Here is a 23381-nt window from a genome sequence, read left to right as displayed (position 1 = left end):
CAATCATGAACTGAAAAACTTGGCTTGTAGGGTCTCTTGATGAAATATATTTTAGTTTCCTCTGTGTTTAAGTTGTAAATCCTTAGATGCTTTAAGTATCACCTCACTTCAATAATCACATTTAATTATTTTTGTCAAAGAGGTTTGATTTATTACTTGTCTAATTTAATCACTGTGTGCCTATCAAAGAAGGATGGATTTGAGTTCCTGATGAAACAAAATCTTTAGAACTGACATGTAGTGATACTACTTTGTGATGACTATATTACTAGATGCCAATAATGTGTGCCTATTGAAGAGTGATAAAGTCCATTCTTAATATTCTAAAGAATCTCTCCAATCTATACACCTTCCCATTGAATAATGAACATAATCAGCATCAACAATTAAAAGATGGCTGCCTGCAGGAATGGATGATTTTAAACTCTGCAAAATTGTCCATTTCACAAACAAAAACACCATTGTTTAAAAGACACTCGCCTGAACAGGGACTTGAACCCTGGACCGTCAGATTAAAAGTCTGATGCTCTACCAACTGAGCTATCCAAGCTCTAAGCACTGAAATCGCCATATTAGAAACTGCTCGAAATATATAAAACATGACAATTTGCTGTGCAATTACAAAAAATGTGGAAAAATATATGTGTTACTGCTATCATGAACTGAAAGACTTGTCTTGTAGGGTATCTTGATGAAATATATTTTAGTTTCCTCTGTGTTTAAGATGTAAATTCTTAGATTCGTTAAGTATCACCTTACTTCAATAATCACATTCAATTATTTTTGTCAAAGAGGTTTGATTTATTATTTGTCTAATTTAATCACTGTGTGCCTATCAAAGAAGGATGGATTTGAGTTCCTGATGAAACAAAGTCTTTAGAACTGACATGTAGTGATACTACTTTGTGATGACTATATAACTAGATGCCAATAATGTGTGCCTATTGAAGAGTGATAAAGTCCATTCTTAATATTCTAAAGAATCTCTCCAATCTATACACCTTCCCATTGAATAATGAACATAATCAGCATCAACAATTAAAAGATGGCTGCCTGCAGGAATGGATGATTTTAAACTCTGCAATATTGTCCATTTCACAAACAAAAACACCATTGTTTAAAAGACACTCTCCTGAATAATGACTTGAACCCTGGACCCTCAGATTAAAAGGCTGATGCTCTACCGACTGAGCTATCCATTCTCTGAACACTGATGTTGCCATATTGGAAACTGCTCGAAATATATAAAACATGACAATTTGATGTGCAATTACAAAAAATGTGGAAAAATATATGTGTTACTGCAATCATGAACTGAAAGACTTGGCTTGTAGGGTATCTTGATGAAATATATTTTAGTTTCCTCTGTGTTTAAGATGTAAATTCTTAGATTCGTTAAGTATCACCTTACTTCAATAATCACATTCAATTATTTTTGTCAAAGAGGTTTGATTTATTATTTGTCTAATTTAATCACTGTGTGCCTATCAAAGAAGGATGGATTTGAGTTCCTGATGAAATAAAGTCTTTAGAACTGACATGTAGCGATACTACTTTGTGATGATTATATTACTAGATGCCAATAATGTGTGCCTATTGAAGAGTGATAAAGTCCATTCTTAATATTCTACAGAATATTTCTAATCTATTCACCTTCCCATTGAATAATGAACATAATCAGCATCAACAATTAAAAGATAGCTACCTGTAGGAATGGATAATTTTATAATCTGCAAAATTGTCCATTTCACAAACAAAATTGTTTAATAGACACTCGCCTGAACGGGGACTTGAACCCTGGACCCTCAGATTAAAAGTCTGATGCTCTACCGACTGAGCTATCCAGGCTCTGAGCACAGAAGTTGCCATATTGGAAACTGCTCGAAATATATAAAACATGACAATTTGCTGTGCAATTACAAAAAATGTGGAAAAATATATGTGTTACTGCAATCATGAACTGAAAAACTTGGCTTGTAGGGTCTCTTGATGAAATATATTTTAGTTTCCTCTGTGTTTAAGTTGTAAATCCTTAGATGCTTTAAGTATCACCTCACTTCAATAATCACATTCAATTATTTTTGTCAAAGAGGTTTGATTTATTACTTGTCTAATTTAATCACTGTGTGCCTATCAAAGAAGGATGGATTTGAGTTCCTGATGAAACAAAGTCTTTAGAACTGACATGTAGTGATACTACTTTGTGATGACTATATTACTAGATGCCAATAATGTGTGCCTATTGAAGAGTGATAAAGTCCATTCTTAATATTCTAAAGAATCTCTCCAATCTATACACCTTCCCATTGAATAATGAACATAATCAGCATCAACAATTAAAAGATGGCTGCCTGCAGGAATGGATGATTTTAAACTCTGCAAAATTGTCCATTTCACAAACAAAAACACCATTGTTTAAAAGACACTCGCCTGAACAGGGACTTGAACCCTGGACCCTCAGATTAAAAGTCTGATGCTCTACCAACTGAGCTATCCAGGCTCTAAGCACTGAAATTGCCATATTGGAAACTGCTCGAAATATATAAAACATGACAATTTGCTGTTCAATTACAAAAAATGTGGAAAAATATATGTGTTACTGCTATCATGAACTAAAAGACTTGGCTTGTAGGGTCTCTTGATGAAATATATTTTAGTTTCCTCTGTGTTTAAGATGTAAATCCTTAGATTCGTTAAGTATCACCTTACTTCAATAATCACATTCAATTATTTTTGTCAAAGAGGTTTGATTTATTACTTGTCTAATTTAATCACTGTGTGCCTATCAAAGAAGTATGGATTTGAGTTCCTGATGAAATAAAGTCTTTAGAACTAACATGTAGCGATACTACTTTGTGATGATTATATTACTAGATGCCAATAATGTGTGCCTATTGAAGAGTGATAAAGTCCATTCTTAATATTCTACAGAATCTTTCCAATCTATTAACCTTCCCATTGAATAATGAACATAATCAGCATCAACAATTAAAAGATGGCTGCCTGCAGGAATGGATGATTTTAAACTCTGCAAAATTGTCCATTTCACAAACAAAAACACCATTGTTTAAAAGACACTCGCCTGAACAGGGACTTGAACCCTGGACCCTCAGATTAAAAGTCTGATGCTCTACCGACTGAGCTATCAAGGCTCTGAGTGCTGAAGTTGCCATATTGGAAACTGCTCGAAATATATAAAACATGACAATTTGCTGTGCAATTACAAAAAATGTGGAAAAATATATATGTGTTACTGCAATCATGAACTGAAAGACTTGGCTTGTAGGGTCTCTTGATGAAATATATTTTAGTTTCCTCTGTGTTTAAGTTGTAAATCCTTAGATGCTATAAGTATCACCTCACTTCAATAATCACATTCAATTATTTTTGTCAAAGAGGTTTGATTTATTACTTGTCTAATTTAATCACTGTGTGCCTATCAAAGAAGGATGGATTTGAGTTCCTGATGAAACAAAGTCTTTAGAACTGACATGTAGTGATACTACTTTGTGATGACTATATTACTAGATGCCAATAATGTGTGCCTATTGAAGTGTGATAAAGTCCATTCTTAATATTCTAAAGAATCTCTCCAATCTATACACCTTCCCATTGAATAATGAACATAATCAGCATCAACAATTAAAAGATGGCTGCCTGCAGGAATGGATAATTTTAAACTCTGCAAAATTGTCCATTTCACAAACAAAAAGACCATTGTTTAAAAGACACTCACCTGAACAGGGACTTGAACCCTGGACCCTCAGATTAAAAGTCTGATGCTCTACCGACTGAGCTATCCAGGCTCTGAGCACTGAAGTTGCCATATTGGAAACTGCTCGAAATATATAAAACATGACAATTTGCTGTGCAATTACAAAAAATGTGGAAAAATATATGTGTTACTGCAATCATGAACTGAAAGACTTGGCTTGTAGGGTCTCTTGATGAAATATATTTTAGTTTCCTCTGTGTTTAAGTTGTAAATCCTTAGATGCTTTAAGTATCACCTCACTTCAATAATCACATTCAATTATTTTTGTCAAAGAGGTTTGATTTATTACTTGTCTAATTTAATCACTGTGTGCCTATCAAAGAAGGATGGATTTGAGTTCCTGATGAAACAAAGTCTTTAGAACTGACATGTAGTGATACTACTTTGTGATGACTATATTACTAGATGCCAATAATGTGTGCCTATTGAAGAGTGATAAAGTCCATTCTTAATATTCTAAAGAATCTCTCCAATCTATACACCTTCCCATTGAATAATGAACATAATCAGCATCAACAATTAAAAGATGGCTGCCTGCAGGAATGGATGATTTTAAACTCTGCAAAATTGTCCATTTCACAAACAAAAACACCATTGTTTAAAAGACACTCGCCTGAACAGGGACTTGAACCCTGGACCCTCAGACTAAAAGTCTGATGCTCTACCAACTGAGCTATCCAGGCTCTAAGCACTGAAATTGCCATATTGGAAACTGCTCGAAATATATAAAACATGACAATTTGATGTTCAATTACAAAAAATGTGGAAAAATATATGTGTTACTGCTATCATGAACTGAAAGACTTGTCTTGTAGGGTATCTTGATGAAATATATTTTTGTTTCCTCTGTGTTTAAGATGTAAATTCTTAGATTCGTTAAGTATCACCTTACTTCAATAATCACATTCAATTATTTTTGTCAAAGAGGTTTGATTTATTATTTGTCTAATTTAATCACTGTGTGCCTATCAAAGAAGGATGGATTTGAGTTCCTGATGAAATAAAGTCTTTAGAACTGACATGTAGCGATACTACTTTGTGATGATTATATTACTAGATGCCAATAATGTGTGCCTATTGAAGATTGATAAAGTCCATTCTTAATATTCTACAGAATCTTTCCAATCTATTCACCTTCCCATTGAATAATGAACATAATCAGCATCAACAATTAAAATATGGCTGCCTGCAGGAATGGATAATTTTAAACTTTGCAAAATTGTCCATTTCACAAACAAAAACAACATTGTTTAATAGACACTCGCCTGAACAGGGACTTGAACCCTGGACCCTCAGATTAAAAGTCTGATGCTCTACCGACTGAGCTATCCATTCTCTGAACACTGAAGTTGCCATATTGGAAACTGCTCGAAATATATAAAACATGACAATTTGATGTGCAATTACAAAAAATGTGGAAAAATATATGTGTTACTGCAATCATGAACTTAAAGACTTGGCTTGTAGGGTATCTTGATGAAATATATTTTAGTTTCCTCTGTGTTTAAGATGTAAATTCTTAAATTTGTTAAGTATCACCTTACTTCAATAATCACATTCAATTATTTTTGTCAAAGAGGTTTGATTTATTATTTGTCTAATTTAATCACTGTGTGCCTATCAAAGAAGGATGGATTTGAGTTCCTGATGAAATAAAGTCTTTAGAACTGACATGTAGCGATACTACTTTGTGATGATTATATTACTAGATGCCAATAATGTGTGCCTATTGAAGAGTGATAAAGTCCATTCTTAATATTCTACAGAATCTTTCCAATCTATTCACCTTCCCATTGAATAATGAACATAATCAGCATCAACAATTAAAAGATGGCTGCCTGCAGGAATGGATAATTTTAAACCTTGCAAAATTGTCCATTTCACAAACAAAAACAACATTGTTTAATTGACACTCGCCTGAACAGGGACTTGAACCCTGGACCCTCAAATTAAAAGTCTGATGCTTTACCGACTGAGCTATCCAGGCTCTGAGCACTGAAGTTGCCATATTGGAAACTGCTCGAAATATATAAAACATGACAATTTGCTGTGCAATTACAAAAAATGTGTAAAAATATATGTGTTACTGCAATCATGAACTGAAAAACTTGGCTTGTAGGGTCTCTTGATGAAATATATTTTAGTTTCCTCTGTGTTTAAGTTGTAAATCCTTAGATGCTTTAAGTATCACCTCACTTCAATAATCACATTCAATTATTTTTGTCAAAGAGGTTTGATTTATTACTTGTCTAATTTAATCACTGTGTGCCTATCAAAGAAGGATGGATTTGAGTTCCTGATGAAACAAAGTCTTTAGAACTGACATGTAGTGATACTACTTTGTGATGACTATATTACTAGATGCCAATAATGTGTGCCTATTGAAGAGTGATAAAGTCCATTCTTAATATTCTAAAGAATCTCTCCAATCTATACACCTTCCCATTGAATAATGAACATAATCAGCATCAACAATTAAAAGATGGCTGCCTGCAGGAATGGATGATTTTAAACTCTGCAAAATTGTCCATTTCACAAACAAAAACACCATTGTTTAAAAGACACTCGCCTGAACAGGAACTTGAACCCTGGACCCTCAGATTAAAAGTCTGATGCTCTACCAACTGAGCTATCCAAGCTCTAAGCACTGAAATTGCCATATTGGAAACTGCTCGAAATATATAAAACATGACAATTTGCTGTTCAATTACAAAAAATGTGGAAAAATATATGTGTTACTGCTATCATGAACTAAAAGACTTGGCTTGTAGGGTCTCTTGATGAAATATATTTTAGTTTCCTCTGTGTTTAAGATGTAAATCCTTAGATTCGTTAAGTATCACCTTACTTCAATAATCACATTCAATTATTTTTGTCAAAGAGGTTTGATTTATTACTTGTCTAATTTAATCACTGTGTGCCTATCAAAGAAGGATGGATTTGAGTTCCTGATGAAATAAAGTCTTTAGAACTAACATGTAGCGATACTACTTTGTGATGATTATATTACTAGATGCCAATAATGTGTGCCTATTGAAGAGTGATAAAGTCCATTCTTAATATTCTACAGAATCTTTCCAATCTATTAACCTTCCCATTGAATAATGAACATAATCAGCATCAACAATTAAAAGATGGCTGCCTGCAGGAATGGATAATTTTATACTCTGCAAAATTGTCCATTTCACAAACAAAAACACCATTGTTTAAAAGACACTCGCCTGAACAGGGACTTGAACCCTGGACCCTCAGATTAAAAGTCTGAAGCTCTACCGACTGAGCTATCCAGGCTCTGAGCACTGAATTTGCCATATTAGAAACTGCTCGAAATATATAAAACATGACAATTTGCTGTGCAATTACAAAAAATGTGGAAAAATATATGTGTTACTGCAATCATGAACTTAAAGACTTGGCTTGTAGGGTATCTTGATGAAATATATTTTAGTTTCCTCTGTGTTTAAGATGTAAATCCTTAGATTCGTTAAGTATCACCTTACTTCAATAATCACATTCAATTATTTTTGTCAAAGAGGTTTGATTTATTATTTGTCTAATTTAATCACTGTGTGCCTATCAAAGATGGATGGATTTGAGTTCCTGATGAAATAAAGTCTTTAGAACTGACATGTAGTGATACTACTTTGTGATGACTATATTACTAGATGCCAATAATGTGTGCCTATTGAAGAGTGATAAAGTCCATTCTTAATATTCTACAGAATATTTCCAATCTATTCACCTTCCCATTGAATAATGAACATAATCAGCATCAACAATTAAAAGATAGCTACCTGTAGGAATGGATAATTTTATAATCTGCAAAATTGTCCATTTCACAAACAAAAACACCATTGTTTAAAAGACACCTGCCTGAACAGGAACTTGAACCCTGGACCCTCAGATTAAAAGTCTGATGCTCTACCGACTGAGCTATCCAGGCTCTGAGCACTGAAGTTGCCATATTGGAAACTGCTCGAAATATATAAAACATGACAATTTGCTGTGCAATTACAAAAAATGTGGAAAAATATATGTGTTACTGCAATCATGAACTGAAAGACTTGGCTTGTAGGGTCTCTTGATGAAATATATTTTTGTTTCCTCTGTGTTTAAGATGTAAATTCTTAGATTCGTTAAGTATCACCTTACTTCAATAATCACATTCAATTATTTTTGTCAAAGAGGTTTGATTTATTATTTGTCTAATTTAATCACTGTGTGCCTATCAAAGAAGGATGGATTTGAGTTCCTGATGAAATAAAGTCTTTAGAACTGACATGTAGCGATACTACTTTGTGATGATTATATTACTAGATGCCAATAATGTGTGCCTATTGAAGATTGATAAAGTCCATTCTTAATATTCTACAGAATCTTTCCAATCTATTCACCTTCCCATTGAATAATGAACATAATCAGCATCAACAATTAAAATATGGCTGCCTGCAGGAATGGATAATTTTAAACTTTGCAAAATTGTCCATTTCACAAACAAAAACAACATTGTTTAATAGACACTCGCCTGAACAGGGACTTGAACCCTGGACCCTCAGATTAAAAGTCTGATGCTCTACCGACTGAGCTATCCAGGCTCTGAGCACTGAAGTTGCCATATTGGAAACTGCTCGAAATATATAAAACATGACAATTTGCTGTGCAATTACAAAAAATGTGGAAAAATATATGTGTTACTGCAATCATGAACTGAAAAACTTGGCTTGTAGGGTCTCTTGATGAAATATATTTTAGTTTCCTCTGTGTTTAATTTGTAAATCCTTAGATGCTTTAAGTATCACCTCACTTCAATAATCACATTCAATTATTTTTGTCAAAGAGGTTTGATTTATTATTTGTCTAATTTAATCACTGTGTGCCTATCAAAGAAGGATGGATTTGAGTTCCTGATGAAATAAAGTCTTTAGAACTGACATGTAGCGATACTACTTTGTGATGATTATATTACTAGATGCCAATAATGTGTGCCTATTGAAGATTGATAAAGTCCATTCTTAATATTCTACAGAATCTTTCCAATCTATTCACCTTCCCATTGAATAATGAACATAATCAGCATCAACAATTAAAAGATGGCTGCCTGCAGGAATGGATAATTTTAAACTTTGCAAAATTGTCCATTTCACAAACAAAAACACCATTGTTTAAAAGACACTCGCCTGAACAGGGACTTGAACCCTTGACCCTCAGATTAAAAGTCTGATGCTCTACCAACTGAGCTATCCAGGCTCTAAGCACTGAAATAGCCATATTGGAAACTGCTCGAAATATATAAAACATGACAATTTGCTGTTCAATTACAAAAAATGTGGAAAAATATATGTGTTACTGCTATCATGAACTAAAAGACTTGGCTTGTAGGGTCTCTTGATGAAATATATTTTAGTTTCCTCTGTGTTTAAGATGTAAATCCTTAGATTCGTTAAGTATCACCTTACTTCAATAATCACATTCAATTATTTTTGTCAAAGAGGTTTGATTTATTACTTGTCTAATTTAATCACTGTGTGCCTATCAAAGAAGGATGGATTTGAGTTCCTGATGAAATAAAGTCTTTAGAACTAACATGTAGCGATACTACTTTGTGATGATTATATTACTAGATGCCAATAATGTGTGCCTATTGAAGAGTGATAAAGTCCATTCTTAATATTCTACAGAATCTTTCCAATCTATTAACCTTCCCATTGAATAATGAACATAATCAGCATCAACAATTAAAAGATGGCTGCCTGCAGGAATGGATAATTTTATACTCTGCAAAATTGTCCACTTCACAAACAAAAACACCATTGTTTAAAAGACACCTGCCTGAACAGGAACTTGAACCCTGGACCCTCAGATTAAAAGTCTGATGCTCTACCGACTGAGCTATCCAGGCTCTGAGCACTGAATTTGCCATATTAGAAACTGCTCGAAATATATAAAACATGACAATTTGCTGTGCAATTACAAAAAATGTGGAAAAATATATGTGTTACTGCAATCATGAACTGAAAGACTTGGCTTGTAGGGTCTCTTGATGAAATATATTTTAGTTTCCTCTGTGTTTAAGATGTAAATTCTTAGATTCGTTAAGTATCACCTTACTTCAATAATCACATTCAATTATTTTTGTCAAAGAGGTTTGATTTATTATTTGTCTAATTTAATCACTGTGTGCCTATCAAAGAAGGATGGATTTGAGTTCCTGATGAAATAAAGTCTTTAGAACTGACATGTAGCGATACTACTTTGTGATGATTATATTACTAGATGCCAATAATGTGTGCCTATTGAAGATTGATAAAGTCCATTCTTAATATTCTACAGAATCTTTCCAATCTATTCACCTTCCCATTGAATAATGAACATAATCAGCATCAACAATTAAAAGATGGCTGCCTGCAGGAATGGATAATTTTAAACTCTGCAAAATTGTCCATTTCACAAACAAAAACACCATTGTTTAAAAGACACTCGCCTGAACAGGGACTTGAACCCTGGACCCTCAGATTAAAAGTCTGATGCTCTACCGACTGAGCTATCCATTCTCTGAACACTGAAGTTGCCATATTGGAAACTGCTCGAAATATATAAAACATGACAATTTGATGTGCAATTACAAAAAATGTGGAAAAATATATGTGTTACTGCAATCATGAACTTAAAGACTTGGCTTGTAGGGTATCTTGATGAAATATATTTTAGTTTCCTCTGTGTTTAAGATGTAAATTCTTAGATTTGTTAAGTATCACCTTACTTCAATAATCACATTCAATTATTTTTGTCAAAGAGGTTTGATTTATTATTTGTCTAATTTAATCACTGTGTGCCTATCAAAGAAGGATGGATTTGAGTTCCTGATGAAATAAAGTCTTTAGAACTGACATGTAGCGATACTACTTTGTGATGATTATATTACTAGATGCCAATAATGTGTGCCTATTGAAGAGTGATAAAGTCCATTCTTAATATTCTACAGAATCTTTCCAATCTATTCACCTTCCCATTGAATAATGAACATAATCAGCATCAACAATTAAAAGATGGCTGCCTGCAGGAATGGATAATTTTAAACCTTGCAAAATTGTCCATTTCACAAACAAAAACAACATTGTTTAATTGACACTCGCCTGAACAGGGACTTGAACCCTGGACCCTCAGATTAAAAGTCTGATGCTTTACCGACTGAGCTATCCAGGCTCTGAGCACTGAAGTTGCCATATTGGAAACTGCTCGAAATATATAAAACATGACAATTTGCTGTGCAATTACAAAAAATGTGGAAAAATATATGTGTTACTGCAATCATGAACTTAAAGACTTGGCTTGTAGGGTATCTTGATGAAATATATTTTAGTTTCCTCTGTGTTTAAGATGTAAATCCTTAGATTCGTTAAGTATCACCTTACTTCAATAATCACATTCAATTATTTTTGTCAAAGAGGTTTGATTTATTATTTGTCTAATTTAATCACTGTGTGCCTATCAAAGATGGATGGATTTGAGTTCCTGATGAAATAAAGTCTTTAGAACTGACATGTAGTGATACTACTTTGTGATGACTATATTACTAGATGCCAATAATGTGTGCCTATTGAAGAGTGATAAAGTCCATTCTTAATATTCTACAGAATATTTCCAATCTATTCACCTTCCCATTGAATAATGAACATAATCAGCATCAACAATTAAAAGATAGCTACCTGTAGGAATGGATAATTTTATAATCTGCAAAATTGTCCATTTCACAAACAAAAACACCATTGTTTAAAAGACACCTGCCTGAACAGGAACTTGAACCCTGGACCCTCAGATTAAAAGTCTGATGCTCTACCGACTGAGCTATCCAGGCTCTGAGCACTGAAGTTGCCATATTGGAAACTGCTCGAAATATATAAAACATGACAATTTGCTGTGCAATTACAAAAAATGTGGAAAAATATATGTGTTACTGCAATCATGAACTGAAAGACTTGGCTTGTAGGGTCTCTTGATGAAATATATTTTTGTTTCCTCTGTGTTTAAGATGTAAATCCTTAGATTCGTTAAGTATCACCTTACTTCAATAATCACATTCAATTATTTTTGTCAAAGAGGTTTGATTTATTACTTGTCTAATTTAATCACTGTGTGCCTATCAAAGAAGGATGGATTTGAGTTCCTGATGAAATAAAGTCTTTAGAACTAACATGTAGCGATACTACTTTGTGATGATTATATTACTAGATGCCAATAATGTGTGCCTATTGAAGAGTGATAAAGTCCATTCTTAATATTCTACAGAATCTTTCCAATCTATTAACCTTCCCATTGAATAATGAACATAATCAGCATCAACAATTAAAAGATGGCTGCCTGCAGGAATGGATAATTTTATACTCTGCAAAATTGTCCATTTCACAAACAAAAACACCATTGTTTAAAAGACACCTGCCTGAACAGGAACTTGAACCCTGGACCCTCAGATTAAAAGTCTGATGCTCTACCGACTGAGCTATCCAGGCTCGGAGCACTGAAGTTGCCATATTGGAAACTGCTCGAAATATATAAAACATGACAATTTGCTGTGCAATTACAAAAAATGTGGAAAAATATATGTGTTACTGCAATCATGAACTGAAAGACTTGGCTTGTAGGGTCTCTTGATGAAATATATTTTAGTTTCCTCTGTGTTTAAGATGTAAATTCTTAGATTCGTTAAGTATCACCTTACTTCAATAATCACATTCAATTATTTTTGTCAAAGAGGTTTGATTTATTATTTGTCTAATTTAATCACTGTGTGCCTATCAAAGAAGGATGGATTTGAGTTCCTGATGAAATAAAGTCTTTAGAACTGACATGTAGCGATACTACTTTGTGATGATTATATTGCTAGATGCCAATAATGTGTGCCTATTGAAGATTGATAAAGTCCATTCTTAATATTCTACAGAATCTTTCCAATCTATTCACCTTCCCATTGAATAATGAACATAATCAGCATCAACAATTAAAAGATGGCTGCCTGCAGGAATGGATAATTTTAAACTTTGCAAAATTGTCCATTTCACAAACAAAAACAACATTGTTTAATAGACACTCGCCTGAACAGGGACTTGAACCCTGGACCCTCAGATTAAAAGTCTGATGCTCTACCGACTGAGCTATCCAGGCTCTGAGCACTGAAGTTGCCATATTGGAAACTGCTCGAAATATATAAAACATGACAATTTGCTGTGCAATTACAAAAAATGTGGAAAAATATATGTGTTACTGCTATCATGAACTAAAAGACTTGGCTTGTAGGGTCTCTTGATGAAATATATTTTAGTTTCCTCTGTGTTTAAGATGTAAATCCTTAGATTCGTTAAGTATTACCTTACTTCAATAATCACATTCAATTATTTTTGTCAAAGAGGTTTGATTTATTACTTGTCTAATTTAATCACTGTGTGCCTATCAAAGAAGGATGGATTTGAGTTCCTGATGAAATAAAGTCTTTAGAACTAACATGTAGCGATACTACTTTGTGATGATTATATTACTAGATGCCAATAATGTGTGCCTATTGAAGAGTGATAAAGTCCATTCTTAATATTCTACAGAATCTTTCCAATCTATTAACCTTCCCATTGAATAATGAACATAATCAGCATCAACAATTAAAAGATGGCTGCCTGCAGGAATGGATAATTTTATACTCTGCAAAATTGTCCATTTCACAAACAAAAACACCATTGTTTAAAAGACACTCGCCTGAACAGGGACTTGAACCCTGGACCCTCAGATTAAAAGTCTGAAGCTCTACCGACTGAGCTATCCAGGCTCTGAGCACTGAATTTGCCATATTAGAAACTGCTCGAAATATATAAAACATGACAATTTGCTGTGCAATTACAAAAAATGTGGAAAAATATATGTGTTACTGCAATCATGAACTGAAAGACTTGGCTTGTAGGGTCTCTTGATGAAATATATTTTAGTTTCCTCTGTGTTTAAGATGTAAATTCTTAGATTCGTTAAGTATCACCTTACTTCAATAATCACATTCAATTATTTTTGTCAAAGAGGTTTGATTTATTATTTGTCTAATTTAATCACTGTGTGCCTATCAAAGAAGGATGGATTTGAGTTCCTGATGAAATAAAGTCTTTAGAACTGACATGTAGCGATACTACTTTGTGATGATTATATTACTAGATGCCAATAATGTGTGCCTATTGAAGATTGATAAAGTCCATTCTTAATATTCTACAGAATCTTTCCAATCTATTCACCTTCCCATTGAATAATGAACATAATCAGCATCAACAATTAAAAGATGGCTGCCTGCAGGAATGGATAATTTTAAACTTTGCAAAATTGTCCATTTCACAAACAAAAACAACATTGTTTAATAGACACTCGCCTGAACAGGGACTTGAACCCTGGACCCTCAGATTAAAAGTCTGATGCTCTACCGACTGAGCTATCCAGGCTCTGAGCACTGAAGTTGCCATATTGGAAACTGCTCGAAATATATAAAACATGACAATTTGCTGTGCAATTACAAAAAATGTGGAAAAATATATGTGTTACTGCAATCATGAACTGAAAAACTTGGCTTGTAGGGTCTCTTGATGAAATATATTTTAGTTTCCTCTGTGTTTAATTTGTAAATCCTTAGATGCTTTAAGTATCACCTCACTTCAATAATCACATTCAATTATTTTTGTCAAAGAGGTTTGATTTATTATTTGTCTAATTTAATCACTGTGTGCCTATCAAAGAAGGATGGATTTGAGTTCCTGATGAAATAAAGTCTTTAGAACTGACATGTAGCGATACTACTTTGTGATGATTATATTACTAGATGCCAATAATGTGTGCCTATTGAAGATTGATAAAGTCCATTCTTAATATTCTACAGAATCTTTCCAATCTATTCACCTTCCCATTGAATAATGAACATAATCAGCATCAACAATTAAAAGATGGCTGCCTGCAGGAATGGATAATTTTAAACTTTGCAAAATTGTCCATTTCACAAACAAAAACACCATTGTTTAAAAGACACTCGCCTGAACAGGGACTTGAACCCTTGACCCTCAGATTAAAAGTCTGATGCTCTACCAACTGAGCTATCCAGGCTCTAAGCACTGAAATTGCCATATTGGAAACTGCTTGAAATATATAAAACATGACAATTTGCTGTTCAATTACAAAAAATGTGGAAAAATATATGTGTTACTGCTATCATGAACTAAAAGACTTGGCTTGTAGGGTCTCTTGATGAAATATATTTTAGTTTCCTCTGTGTTTAAGATGTAAATCCTTAGATTCGTTAAGTATCACCTTACTTCAATAATCACATTCAATTATTTTTGTCAAAGAGGTTTGATTTATTACTTGTCTAATTTAATCACTGTGTGCCTATCAAAGAAGGATGGATTTGAGTTCCTGATGAAATAAAGTCTTTAGAACTAACATGTAGCGATACTACTTTGTGATGATTATATTACTAGATGCCAATAATGTGTGCCTATTGAAGAGTGATAAAGTCCATTCTTAATATTCTACAGAATCTTTCCAATCTATTAACCTTCCCATTGAATAATGAACATAATCAGCATCAACAATTAAAAGATGGCTGCCTGCAGGAATGGATAATTTTATACTCTGCAAAATTGTCCATTTCACAAACAAAAACACCATTGTTTAAAAGACACCTGCCTGAACAGGAACTTGAACCCTGGACCCTCAGATTAAAAGTCTGATGCTCTACCGACTGAGCTATCCAGGCTCTGAGCACTGAAGTTGCCATATTGGAAACTGCTCGAAATATATAAAACATGACAATTTGCTGTGCAATTACAAAAAATGTGGAAAAATATATGTGTTACTGCAATCATGAACTGAAAGACTTGGCTTGTAGGGTCTCTTGATGAAATATATTTTAGTTTCCTCTGTGTTTAAGATGTAAATTCTTAGATTCGTTAAGTATCACCTTACTTCAATAATCACATTCAATTATTTTTGTCAAAGAGGTTTGATTTATTATTTGTCTAATTTAATCACTGTGTGCCTATCAAAGAAGGATGGATTTGAGTTCCTGATGAAATAAAGTCTTTAGAACTGACATGTAGCGATACTACTTTGTGATGATTATATTACTAGATGCCAATAATGTGTGCCTATTGAAGATTGATAAAGTCCATTCTTAATATTCTACAGAATCTTTCCAATCTATTCACCTTCCCATTGAATAATGAACATAATCAGCATCAACAATTAAAAGATGGCTGCCTGCAGGAATGGATAATTTTAAACTTTGCAAAATTGTCCATTTCACAAACAAAAACAACATTGTTTAATAGACACTCGCCTGAACAGGGACTTGAACCCTGGACCCTCAGATTAAAAGTCTGATGCTCTACCGACTGAGCTATCCAGGCTCTGAGCACTGAAGTTGCCATATTGGAAACTGCTCGAAATATATAAAACATGACAATTTGCTGTGCAATTACAAAAAATGTGGAAAAATATATGTGTTACTGCAATCATGAACTGAAAAACTTGGCTTGTAGGGTCTCTTGATGAAATATATTTTAGTTTCCTCTGTGTTTAATTTGTAAATCCTTAGATGCTTTAAGTATCTCCTCACTTCAATAATCACATTCAATTATTTTTGTCAAAGAGGTTTGATTTATTACTTGTCTAATTTAATCACTGTGTGCCTATCAAAGAAGGATGGATTTGAGTTCCTGATGAAACAAAGTCTTTAGAACTGACATGTAGTGACACTACTTTGTGATGACTATATTACTAGATGCCAATAATGTGTGCCTATTGAAGAGTGATAAAGTCCATTCTTAATATTCTAAAGAATCTCTCCAATCTATACACCTTCCCATTGAATAATGAACATAATCAGCATCAACAATTAAAAGATGGCTGCCTGCAGGAATGGATGATTTTAAACTCTGCAAAATTGTCCATTTCACAAACAAAAACACCATTGTTTAAAAGACACTCGCCTGAACAGGGACTTGAACCCTTGACCCTCAGATTAAAAGTCTGATGCTCTACCAACTGAGCTATTCAGGCTCTAAGCACTGAAATTGCCATATTGGAAACTGCTCGAAATATATAAAACATGACAATTTGCTGTTCAATTACAAAAAATGTGGAAAAATATATGTGTTACTGCTATCATGAACTAAAAGACTTGGCTTGTAGGGTCTCTTGATGAAATATATTTTAGTTTCCTCTGTGTTTAAGATGTAAATCCTTAGATTCGTTAAGTATCACCTTACTTCAATAATCACATTCAATTATTTTTGTCAAAGAGGTTTGATTTATTACTTGTCTAATTTAATCACTGTGTGCCTATCAAAGAAGGATGGATTTGAGTTCCTGATGAAATAAAGTCTTTAGAACTAACATGTAGCGATACTACTTTGTGATGATTATATTACTAAATGCCAATAATGTGTGCCTATTGAAGAGTGATAAAGTCCATTCTTAATATTCTACAGAATCTTTCCAATCTATTAACCTTCCCATTGAATAATGAACATAATCAGCATCAACAATTAAAAGATGGCTGCCTGCAGGAATGGATAATTTTATACTCTGCAAAATTGTCCATTTCACAAACAAAAACACCATTGTTTAAAAGACACTCGCCTGAACAGGGACTTGAACCCTGGACCCTCAGATTAAAAGTCTGAAGCTCTACCGACTGAGCTATCCAGGCTCTGAGCACTGAATTTGCCATATTAGAAACTGCTCGAAATATATAAAACATGACAATTTGCTGTGCAATTACAAAAAATGTGGAAAAATATATGTGTTACTGCAATCATGAACTTAAAGACTTGGCTTGTAGGGTATCTTGATGAAATATATTTTAGTTTCCTCTGTGTTTAAGATGTAAATCCTTAGATTCGTTAAGTATCACCTTACTTCAATAATCACATTCAATTATTTTTGTCAAAGAGGTTTGATTTATTACTTGTCTAATTTAATCACTGTGTGCCTATCAAAGATGGATGGATTTGAGTTCCTGATGAAATAAAGTCTTTAGAACTGACATGTAGTGATACTACTTTGTGATGACTATATTACTAGATGCCAATAATGTGTGCCTATTGAAGAGTGATAAAGTCCATTCTTAATATTCTACAGAATATTTCCAATCTATTCACCTTCCCATTGAATAATGAACATAATCAGCATCAACAATTAAAAGATAGCTACCTGTAGGAATGGATAATTTTATAATCTGCAAAATTGTCCATTTCACAAACAAAAACACCATTGTTTAAAAGACACCTGCCTGAACAGGAACTTGCACCCTGGACCCTCAGATTAAAAGTCTGATGCTCTACCGACTGAGCTATCCAGGCTCTGAGCACTGAAGTTGCCATATTGGAAACTGCTTGAAATATATAAAACATGACAATTTGCTGTGCAATTACAAAAAATGTGGAAAAATATATGTGTTACTGCAATCATGAACTGAAAGACTTGGCTTGTAGGGTCTCTTGATGAAATATATTTTAGTTTCCTCTGTGTTTAAGATGTAAATTCTTAGATTCGTTAAGTATCACCTTACTTCAATAATCACATTCAATTATTTTTGTCAAAGAGGTTTGATTTATTATTTGTCTAATTTAATCACTGTGTGCCTATCAAAGAAGGATGGATTTGAGTTCCTGATGAAATAAAGTCTTTAGAACTGACATGTAGCGATACTACTTTGTGATGATTATATTACTAGATGCCAATAATGTGTGCCTATTGAAGATTGATAAAGTCCATTCTTAATATTCTACAGAATCTTTCCAATCTATTCACCTTCCCATTGAATAATGAACATAATCAGCATCAACAATTAAAAGATGGCTGCCTGCAGGAATGGATAATTTTAGACTTTGCAAAATTGTCCATTTCACAAACAAAAACAACATTGTTTAATAGACACTCGCCTGAACAGGGACTTGAACCCTGGACCCTCAGATTAAAAGTCTGATGCTCTACCGACTGAGCTATCCAGGCTCTGAGCACTGAAGTTGCCATATTGGAAACTGCTCGAAATATATAAAACATGACAATTTGCTGTGCAATTACAAAAAATGTGGAAAAATATATGTGTTACTGCAATCATGAACTGAAAAACTTGGCTTGTAGGGTCTCTTGATGAAATATATTTTAGTTTCCTCTGTGTTTAATTTGTAAATCCTTAGATGCTTTAAGTATCACCTCACTTCAATAATCACATTCAATTATTTTTGTCAAAGAGGTTTGATTTATTACTTGTCTAATTTAATCACTGTGTGCCTATCAAAGAAGGATGGATTTGAGTTCCTGATGAAACAAAGTCTTTAGAACTGACATGTAGTGATACTACTTTGTGATGACTATATTACTAGATGCCAATAATGTGTGCCTATTGAAGAGTGATAAAGTCCATTCTTAATATTCTAAAGAATCTCTCCAATCTATACACCTTCCCATTGTATAATGAACATAATCAGCATCAACAATTAAAAGATGGCTGCCTGCAGGAATGGATGATTTTAAACTCTGCAAAATTGTCCATTTCACAAACAAAAACACCATTGTTTAAAAGACACTCGCCTGAACAGGGACTTGAACCCTTGACCCTCAGATTAAAAGTCTGATGCTCTACCAACTGAGCTATCCAGGCTCTAAGCACTGAAATTGCCATATTGGAAACTGCTCGAAATATATAAAACATGACAATTTGCTGTTCAATTACAAAAAATGTGGAAAAATATATGTGTTACTGCTATCATGAACTAAAAGACTTGGCTTGTAGGGTCTCTTGATGAAATATATTTTAGTTTCCTCTGTGTTTAAGATGTAAATCCTTAGATTCGTTAAGTATCACCTTACTTCAATAATCACATTCAATTATTTTTGTCAAAGAGGTTTGATTTATTACTTGTCTAATTTAATCACTGTGTGCCTATCAAAGAAGGATGGATTTGAGTTCCTGATGAAATAAAGTCTTTAGAACTAACATGTAGCGATACTACTTTGTGATGATTATATTACTAGATGCCAATAATGTGTGCCTATTGAAGAGTGATAAAGTCCATTCTTAATATTCTACAGAATCTTTCCAATCTATTAACCTTCCCATTGAATAATGAACATAATCAGCATCAACAATTAAAAGATAGCTGCCTGCAGGAATGGATAATTTTAAACTCTGCAAAATTGTCCATTTCACAAACAAAAACACCATTGTTTAAAAGACACTCGCCTGAACAGGGACTTGAACCCTGGACCCTCAGATTAAAAGTCTGATGCTCTACCGACTGAGCTATCCATTCTCTGAACACTGAAGTTGCCATATTGGAAACTGCTCGAAATATATAAAACATGACAATTTGATGTGCAATTACAAAAAATGTGGAAAAATATATGTGTTACTGCAATCATGAACTTAAAGACTTGGCTTGTAGGGTATCTTGATGAAATATATTTTAGTTTCCTCTGTGTTTAAGATGTAAATTCTTAGATTTGTTAAGTATCACCTTACTTCAATAATCACATTCAATTATTTTTGTCAAAGAGGTTTGATTTATTATTTGTCTAATTTAATCACTGTGTGCCTATCAAAGAAGGATGGATTTGAGTTCCTGATGAAATAAAGTCTTTAGAACTGACATGTAGCGATACTACTTTGTGATGATTATATTACTAGATGCCAATAATGTGTGCCTATTGAAGAGTGATAAAGTCCATTCTTAATATTCTACAGAATCTTTCCAATCTATTCACCTTCCCATTGAATAATGAACATAATCAGCATCAACAATTAAAAGATGGCTGCCTGCAGGAATGGATAATTTTAAACTTTGCAAAATTGTCCATTTCACAAACAAAAACAACATTGTTTAATTGACACTCGCCTGAACAGGGACTTGAACCCTGGACCCTCAGATTAAAAGTCTGATGCTCTACCGACTGAGCTATCCAGGCTCTGAGCACTGAAATTGCCATTTTGGAAACTGCTCGAAATATATAAAACATGACAATTTGCTGTGCAATTACAAAAAATGTGTAAAAATATATGTGTTACTGCAATCATGAACTGAAAAACTTGGCTTGTAGGGTCTCTTGATGAAATATATTTTAGTTTCCTCTGTGTTTAAGTTGTAAATCCTTAGATGCTTTAAGTATCACCTCACTTCAATAATCACATTCAATTATTTTTGTCAAAGAGGTTTGATTTATTACTTGTCTAATTTAATCACTGTGTGCCTATCAAAGAAGGATGGATTTGAGTTCCTGATGAAACAAAGTCTTTAGAACTGACATGTAGTGATACTACTTTGTGATGACTATATTACTAGATGCCAATAATGTGTGCCTATTGAAGAGTGATAAAGTCCATTCTTAATATTCTAAAGAATCTCTCCAATCTATACACCTTCCCATTGAATAATGAACATAATCAGCATCAACAATTAAAAGATGGCTGCCTGCAGGAATGGATGATTTTAAACTCTGCAAAATTGTCCATTTCACAAACAAAAACACCATTGTTTAAAAGACACTTGCCTGAACAGGAACTTGAACCCTGGACCCTCAGATTAAAAGTCTGATGCTCTACCAACTGAGCTATCCAAGCTCTAAGCACTGAAATTGCCATATTGGAAACTGCTCGAAATATATAAAACATGACAATTTGCTGTTCAATTACAAAAAATGTGGAAAAATATATGTGTTACTGCTATCATGAACTAAAAGACTTGGCTTGTAGGGTCTCTTGATGAAATATATTTTAGTTTCCTCTGTGTTTAAGATGTAAATCCTTAGATTCGTTAAGTATCACCTTACTTCAATAATCACATTCAATTATTTTTGTCAAAGAGGTTTGATTTATTACTTGTCTAATTTAATCACTGTGTGCCTTTCAAAGAAGGATGGATTTGAGTTCCTGATGAAACAAAGTCTTTAGAACTGACATGTAGTGATACTACTTTGTGATGACTATATTACTAGATGCCAATAATGTGTGCCTATTGAAGAGTGATAAAGTCCATTCTTAATATTCTAAAGAATCTCTCCAATCTATACACCTTCCCATTGAATAATGAACATAATCAGCATCAACAATTAAAAGATGGCTGCCTGCAGGAATGGATGATTTTAAACTCTGCAAAATTGTCCATTTCACAAACAAAAACACCATTGTTTAAAAGACACTCGCCTGAACAGGAACTTGAACCCTGGACCCTCAGATTAAAAGTCTGATGCTCTACCAACTGAGCTATCCAAGCTCTAAGCACTGAAATTGCCATATTGGAAACTGCTCGAAATATATAAAACATGACAATTTGCTGTTCAATTACAAAAAATGTGGAAAAATATATGTGTTACTGCTATCATGAACTAAAAGACTTGGCTTGTAGGGTCTCTTGATGAAATATATTTTAGTTTCCTCTGTGTTTAAGATGTAAATCCTTAGATTCGTTAAGTATCACCTTACTTCAATAATCACATTCAATTATTTTTGTCAAAGAGGTTTGATTTATTACTTGTCTAATTTAATCACTGTGTGCCTATCAAAGAAGGATGGATTTGAGTTCCTGATGAAACAAAGTCTTTAGAACTGACATGTAGTGATACTACTTTGTGATGACTATATTACTAGATGCCAATAATGTGTGCCTATTGAAGAGTGATAAAGTCCATTCTTAATATTCTAAAGAATCTCTCCAATCTATACACCTTCCCATTGAATAATGAACATAATCAGCATCAACAATTAAAAGATGGCTGCCTGCAGGAATGGATGATTTTAAACTCTGCAAAATTGTCCATTTCACAAACAAAAACACCATTGTTTAAAAGACACTCGCCTGAACAGGAATTTGAACCCTGGACCCTCAGATTAAGAGTCTGATGCTCTACCAACTGAGCTATCCAAGCTCTAAGCACTGAAATTGCCATATTGGAAACTGCTCGAAATATATAAAACATGACAATTTGCTGTTCAATTACAAAAAATGTGGAAAAATATATGTGTTACTGCTATCATGAACTAAAAAACTTGGCTTGTAGGGTCTCTTGATGAAATATATTTTAGTTTCCTCTGTGTTTAAGATGTAAATCCTTAGATTCGTTAAGTATCACCTTACTTCAATAATCACATTCAATTATTTTTGTCAAAGAGGTTTGATTTATTACTTGTCTAATTTAATCACTGTGTGCCTATCAAAGAAGGATGGATTTGAGTTCCTGATGAAATAAAGTCTTTAGAACTAACATGTAGCGATACTACTTTGTGATGATTATATTACTAGATGCCAATAATGTGTGCCTATTGAAGAGTGATAAAGTCCATTCTTAATATTCTACAGAATCTTTCCAATCTATTCACCTTCCCGTTAAATAATGAACATAATCAGCATCAACAATTAAAAGATGGCTGCCTGCAGGAATGGATAATTTTATACTCTGCAAAATTGTCCATTTCACAAACAAAAACACCATTGTTTAAAAGACACTCGCCTGAACAGGGACTTGAACCCTGGACCCTCAGATTAAAAGTCTGAAGCTCTACCGACTGAGCTATCCAGGCTCTGAGCACTGAATT

General features: G+C 33.5%; 32 non-coding genes across 32 annotated transcripts; all 32 read right to left on the bottom strand.

Moving 5' to 3' along the window:
* Positions 1-477: 477 nt before the first annotated feature.
* TRNAK-UUU (transfer RNA lysine (anticodon UUU)) lies at positions 478-550 on the bottom strand. Its single transcript has one exon. It is a non-coding gene; the product is annotated as a tRNA-Lys (tRNA).
* A 1225-nt stretch (positions 551-1775) lies between these two features.
* TRNAK-UUU (transfer RNA lysine (anticodon UUU)) lies at positions 1776-1848 on the bottom strand. The gene has a single exon. It is a non-coding gene; the product is annotated as a tRNA-Lys (tRNA).
* Positions 1849-2427: 579 nt separating this feature from the next.
* Positions 2428-2500, bottom strand: TRNAK-UUU (transfer RNA lysine (anticodon UUU)). Its single transcript has one exon. It is a non-coding gene; the product is annotated as a tRNA-Lys (tRNA).
* Positions 2501-3079: 579 nt separating this feature from the next.
* Positions 3080-3152, bottom strand: TRNAK-UUU (transfer RNA lysine (anticodon UUU)). The gene has a single exon. It is a non-coding gene; the product is annotated as a tRNA-Lys (tRNA).
* Positions 3153-3733: 581 nt separating this feature from the next.
* Positions 3734-3806, bottom strand: TRNAK-UUU (transfer RNA lysine (anticodon UUU)). Its single transcript has one exon. It is a non-coding gene; the product is annotated as a tRNA-Lys (tRNA).
* Positions 3807-4385: 579 nt separating this feature from the next.
* TRNAK-UUU (transfer RNA lysine (anticodon UUU)) lies at positions 4386-4458 on the bottom strand. The gene has a single exon. It is a non-coding gene; the product is annotated as a tRNA-Lys (tRNA).
* Positions 4459-5689: 1231 nt separating this feature from the next.
* Positions 5690-5762, bottom strand: TRNAK-UUU (transfer RNA lysine (anticodon UUU)). Its single transcript has one exon. It is a non-coding gene; the product is annotated as a tRNA-Lys (tRNA).
* Positions 5763-6341: 579 nt separating this feature from the next.
* TRNAK-UUU (transfer RNA lysine (anticodon UUU)) lies at positions 6342-6414 on the bottom strand. Its single transcript has one exon. It is a non-coding gene; the product is annotated as a tRNA-Lys (tRNA).
* A 579-nt stretch (positions 6415-6993) lies between these two features.
* TRNAK-UUU (transfer RNA lysine (anticodon UUU)) lies at positions 6994-7066 on the bottom strand. The gene has a single exon. It is a non-coding gene; the product is annotated as a tRNA-Lys (tRNA).
* Positions 7067-7645: 579 nt separating this feature from the next.
* TRNAK-UUU (transfer RNA lysine (anticodon UUU)) lies at positions 7646-7718 on the bottom strand. The gene has a single exon. It is a non-coding gene; the product is annotated as a tRNA-Lys (tRNA).
* Positions 7719-8297: 579 nt separating this feature from the next.
* Positions 8298-8370, bottom strand: TRNAK-UUU (transfer RNA lysine (anticodon UUU)). The gene has a single exon. It is a non-coding gene; the product is annotated as a tRNA-Lys (tRNA).
* Positions 8371-8949: 579 nt separating this feature from the next.
* On the bottom strand, positions 8950-9022 carry TRNAK-UUU (transfer RNA lysine (anticodon UUU)). The gene has a single exon. It is a non-coding gene; the product is annotated as a tRNA-Lys (tRNA).
* Positions 9023-9601: 579 nt separating this feature from the next.
* Positions 9602-9674, bottom strand: TRNAK-UUU (transfer RNA lysine (anticodon UUU)). Its single transcript has one exon. It is a non-coding gene; the product is annotated as a tRNA-Lys (tRNA).
* A 1231-nt stretch (positions 9675-10905) lies between these two features.
* Positions 10906-10978, bottom strand: TRNAK-UUU (transfer RNA lysine (anticodon UUU)). The gene has a single exon. It is a non-coding gene; the product is annotated as a tRNA-Lys (tRNA).
* Positions 10979-11557: 579 nt separating this feature from the next.
* TRNAK-UUU (transfer RNA lysine (anticodon UUU)) lies at positions 11558-11630 on the bottom strand. Its single transcript has one exon. It is a non-coding gene; the product is annotated as a tRNA-Lys (tRNA).
* A 579-nt stretch (positions 11631-12209) lies between these two features.
* Positions 12210-12282, bottom strand: TRNAK-UUU (transfer RNA lysine (anticodon UUU)). Its single transcript has one exon. It is a non-coding gene; the product is annotated as a tRNA-Lys (tRNA).
* Positions 12283-12861: 579 nt separating this feature from the next.
* Positions 12862-12934, bottom strand: TRNAK-UUU (transfer RNA lysine (anticodon UUU)). Its single transcript has one exon. It is a non-coding gene; the product is annotated as a tRNA-Lys (tRNA).
* Positions 12935-13513: 579 nt separating this feature from the next.
* On the bottom strand, positions 13514-13586 carry TRNAK-UUU (transfer RNA lysine (anticodon UUU)). The gene has a single exon. It is a non-coding gene; the product is annotated as a tRNA-Lys (tRNA).
* A 579-nt stretch (positions 13587-14165) lies between these two features.
* TRNAK-UUU (transfer RNA lysine (anticodon UUU)) lies at positions 14166-14238 on the bottom strand. Its single transcript has one exon. It is a non-coding gene; the product is annotated as a tRNA-Lys (tRNA).
* A 579-nt stretch (positions 14239-14817) lies between these two features.
* On the bottom strand, positions 14818-14890 carry TRNAK-UUU (transfer RNA lysine (anticodon UUU)). Its single transcript has one exon. It is a non-coding gene; the product is annotated as a tRNA-Lys (tRNA).
* Positions 14891-15469: 579 nt separating this feature from the next.
* Positions 15470-15542, bottom strand: TRNAK-UUU (transfer RNA lysine (anticodon UUU)). Its single transcript has one exon. It is a non-coding gene; the product is annotated as a tRNA-Lys (tRNA).
* A 579-nt stretch (positions 15543-16121) lies between these two features.
* On the bottom strand, positions 16122-16194 carry TRNAK-UUU (transfer RNA lysine (anticodon UUU)). The gene has a single exon. It is a non-coding gene; the product is annotated as a tRNA-Lys (tRNA).
* A 579-nt stretch (positions 16195-16773) lies between these two features.
* TRNAK-UUU (transfer RNA lysine (anticodon UUU)) lies at positions 16774-16846 on the bottom strand. Its single transcript has one exon. It is a non-coding gene; the product is annotated as a tRNA-Lys (tRNA).
* A 579-nt stretch (positions 16847-17425) lies between these two features.
* On the bottom strand, positions 17426-17498 carry TRNAK-UUU (transfer RNA lysine (anticodon UUU)). Its single transcript has one exon. It is a non-coding gene; the product is annotated as a tRNA-Lys (tRNA).
* Positions 17499-18077: 579 nt separating this feature from the next.
* On the bottom strand, positions 18078-18150 carry TRNAK-UUU (transfer RNA lysine (anticodon UUU)). The gene has a single exon. It is a non-coding gene; the product is annotated as a tRNA-Lys (tRNA).
* Positions 18151-18729: 579 nt separating this feature from the next.
* TRNAK-UUU (transfer RNA lysine (anticodon UUU)) lies at positions 18730-18802 on the bottom strand. The gene has a single exon. It is a non-coding gene; the product is annotated as a tRNA-Lys (tRNA).
* Positions 18803-19381: 579 nt separating this feature from the next.
* On the bottom strand, positions 19382-19454 carry TRNAK-UUU (transfer RNA lysine (anticodon UUU)). The gene has a single exon. It is a non-coding gene; the product is annotated as a tRNA-Lys (tRNA).
* Positions 19455-20685: 1231 nt separating this feature from the next.
* Positions 20686-20758, bottom strand: TRNAK-UUU (transfer RNA lysine (anticodon UUU)). The gene has a single exon. It is a non-coding gene; the product is annotated as a tRNA-Lys (tRNA).
* A 579-nt stretch (positions 20759-21337) lies between these two features.
* Positions 21338-21410, bottom strand: TRNAK-UUU (transfer RNA lysine (anticodon UUU)). The gene has a single exon. It is a non-coding gene; the product is annotated as a tRNA-Lys (tRNA).
* A 579-nt stretch (positions 21411-21989) lies between these two features.
* On the bottom strand, positions 21990-22062 carry TRNAK-UUU (transfer RNA lysine (anticodon UUU)). Its single transcript has one exon. It is a non-coding gene; the product is annotated as a tRNA-Lys (tRNA).
* Positions 22063-22641: 579 nt separating this feature from the next.
* TRNAK-CUU (transfer RNA lysine (anticodon CUU)) lies at positions 22642-22714 on the bottom strand. Its single transcript has one exon. It is a non-coding gene; the product is annotated as a tRNA-Lys (tRNA).
* Positions 22715-23293: 579 nt separating this feature from the next.
* Positions 23294-23366, bottom strand: TRNAK-UUU (transfer RNA lysine (anticodon UUU)). Its single transcript has one exon. It is a non-coding gene; the product is annotated as a tRNA-Lys (tRNA).
* Positions 23367-23381: the final 15 nt, after the last annotated feature.

This window comes from Pseudophryne corroboree, chromosome 1, assembly GCF_028390025.1.
Source record: "Pseudophryne corroboree isolate aPseCor3 chromosome 1, aPseCor3.hap2, whole genome shotgun sequence".
Taxonomy (NCBI): Eukaryota; Metazoa; Chordata; class Amphibia; order Anura; family Myobatrachidae; genus Pseudophryne; species Pseudophryne corroboree.
This window is presented reverse-complemented; position numbering and strand designations above follow the sequence as displayed.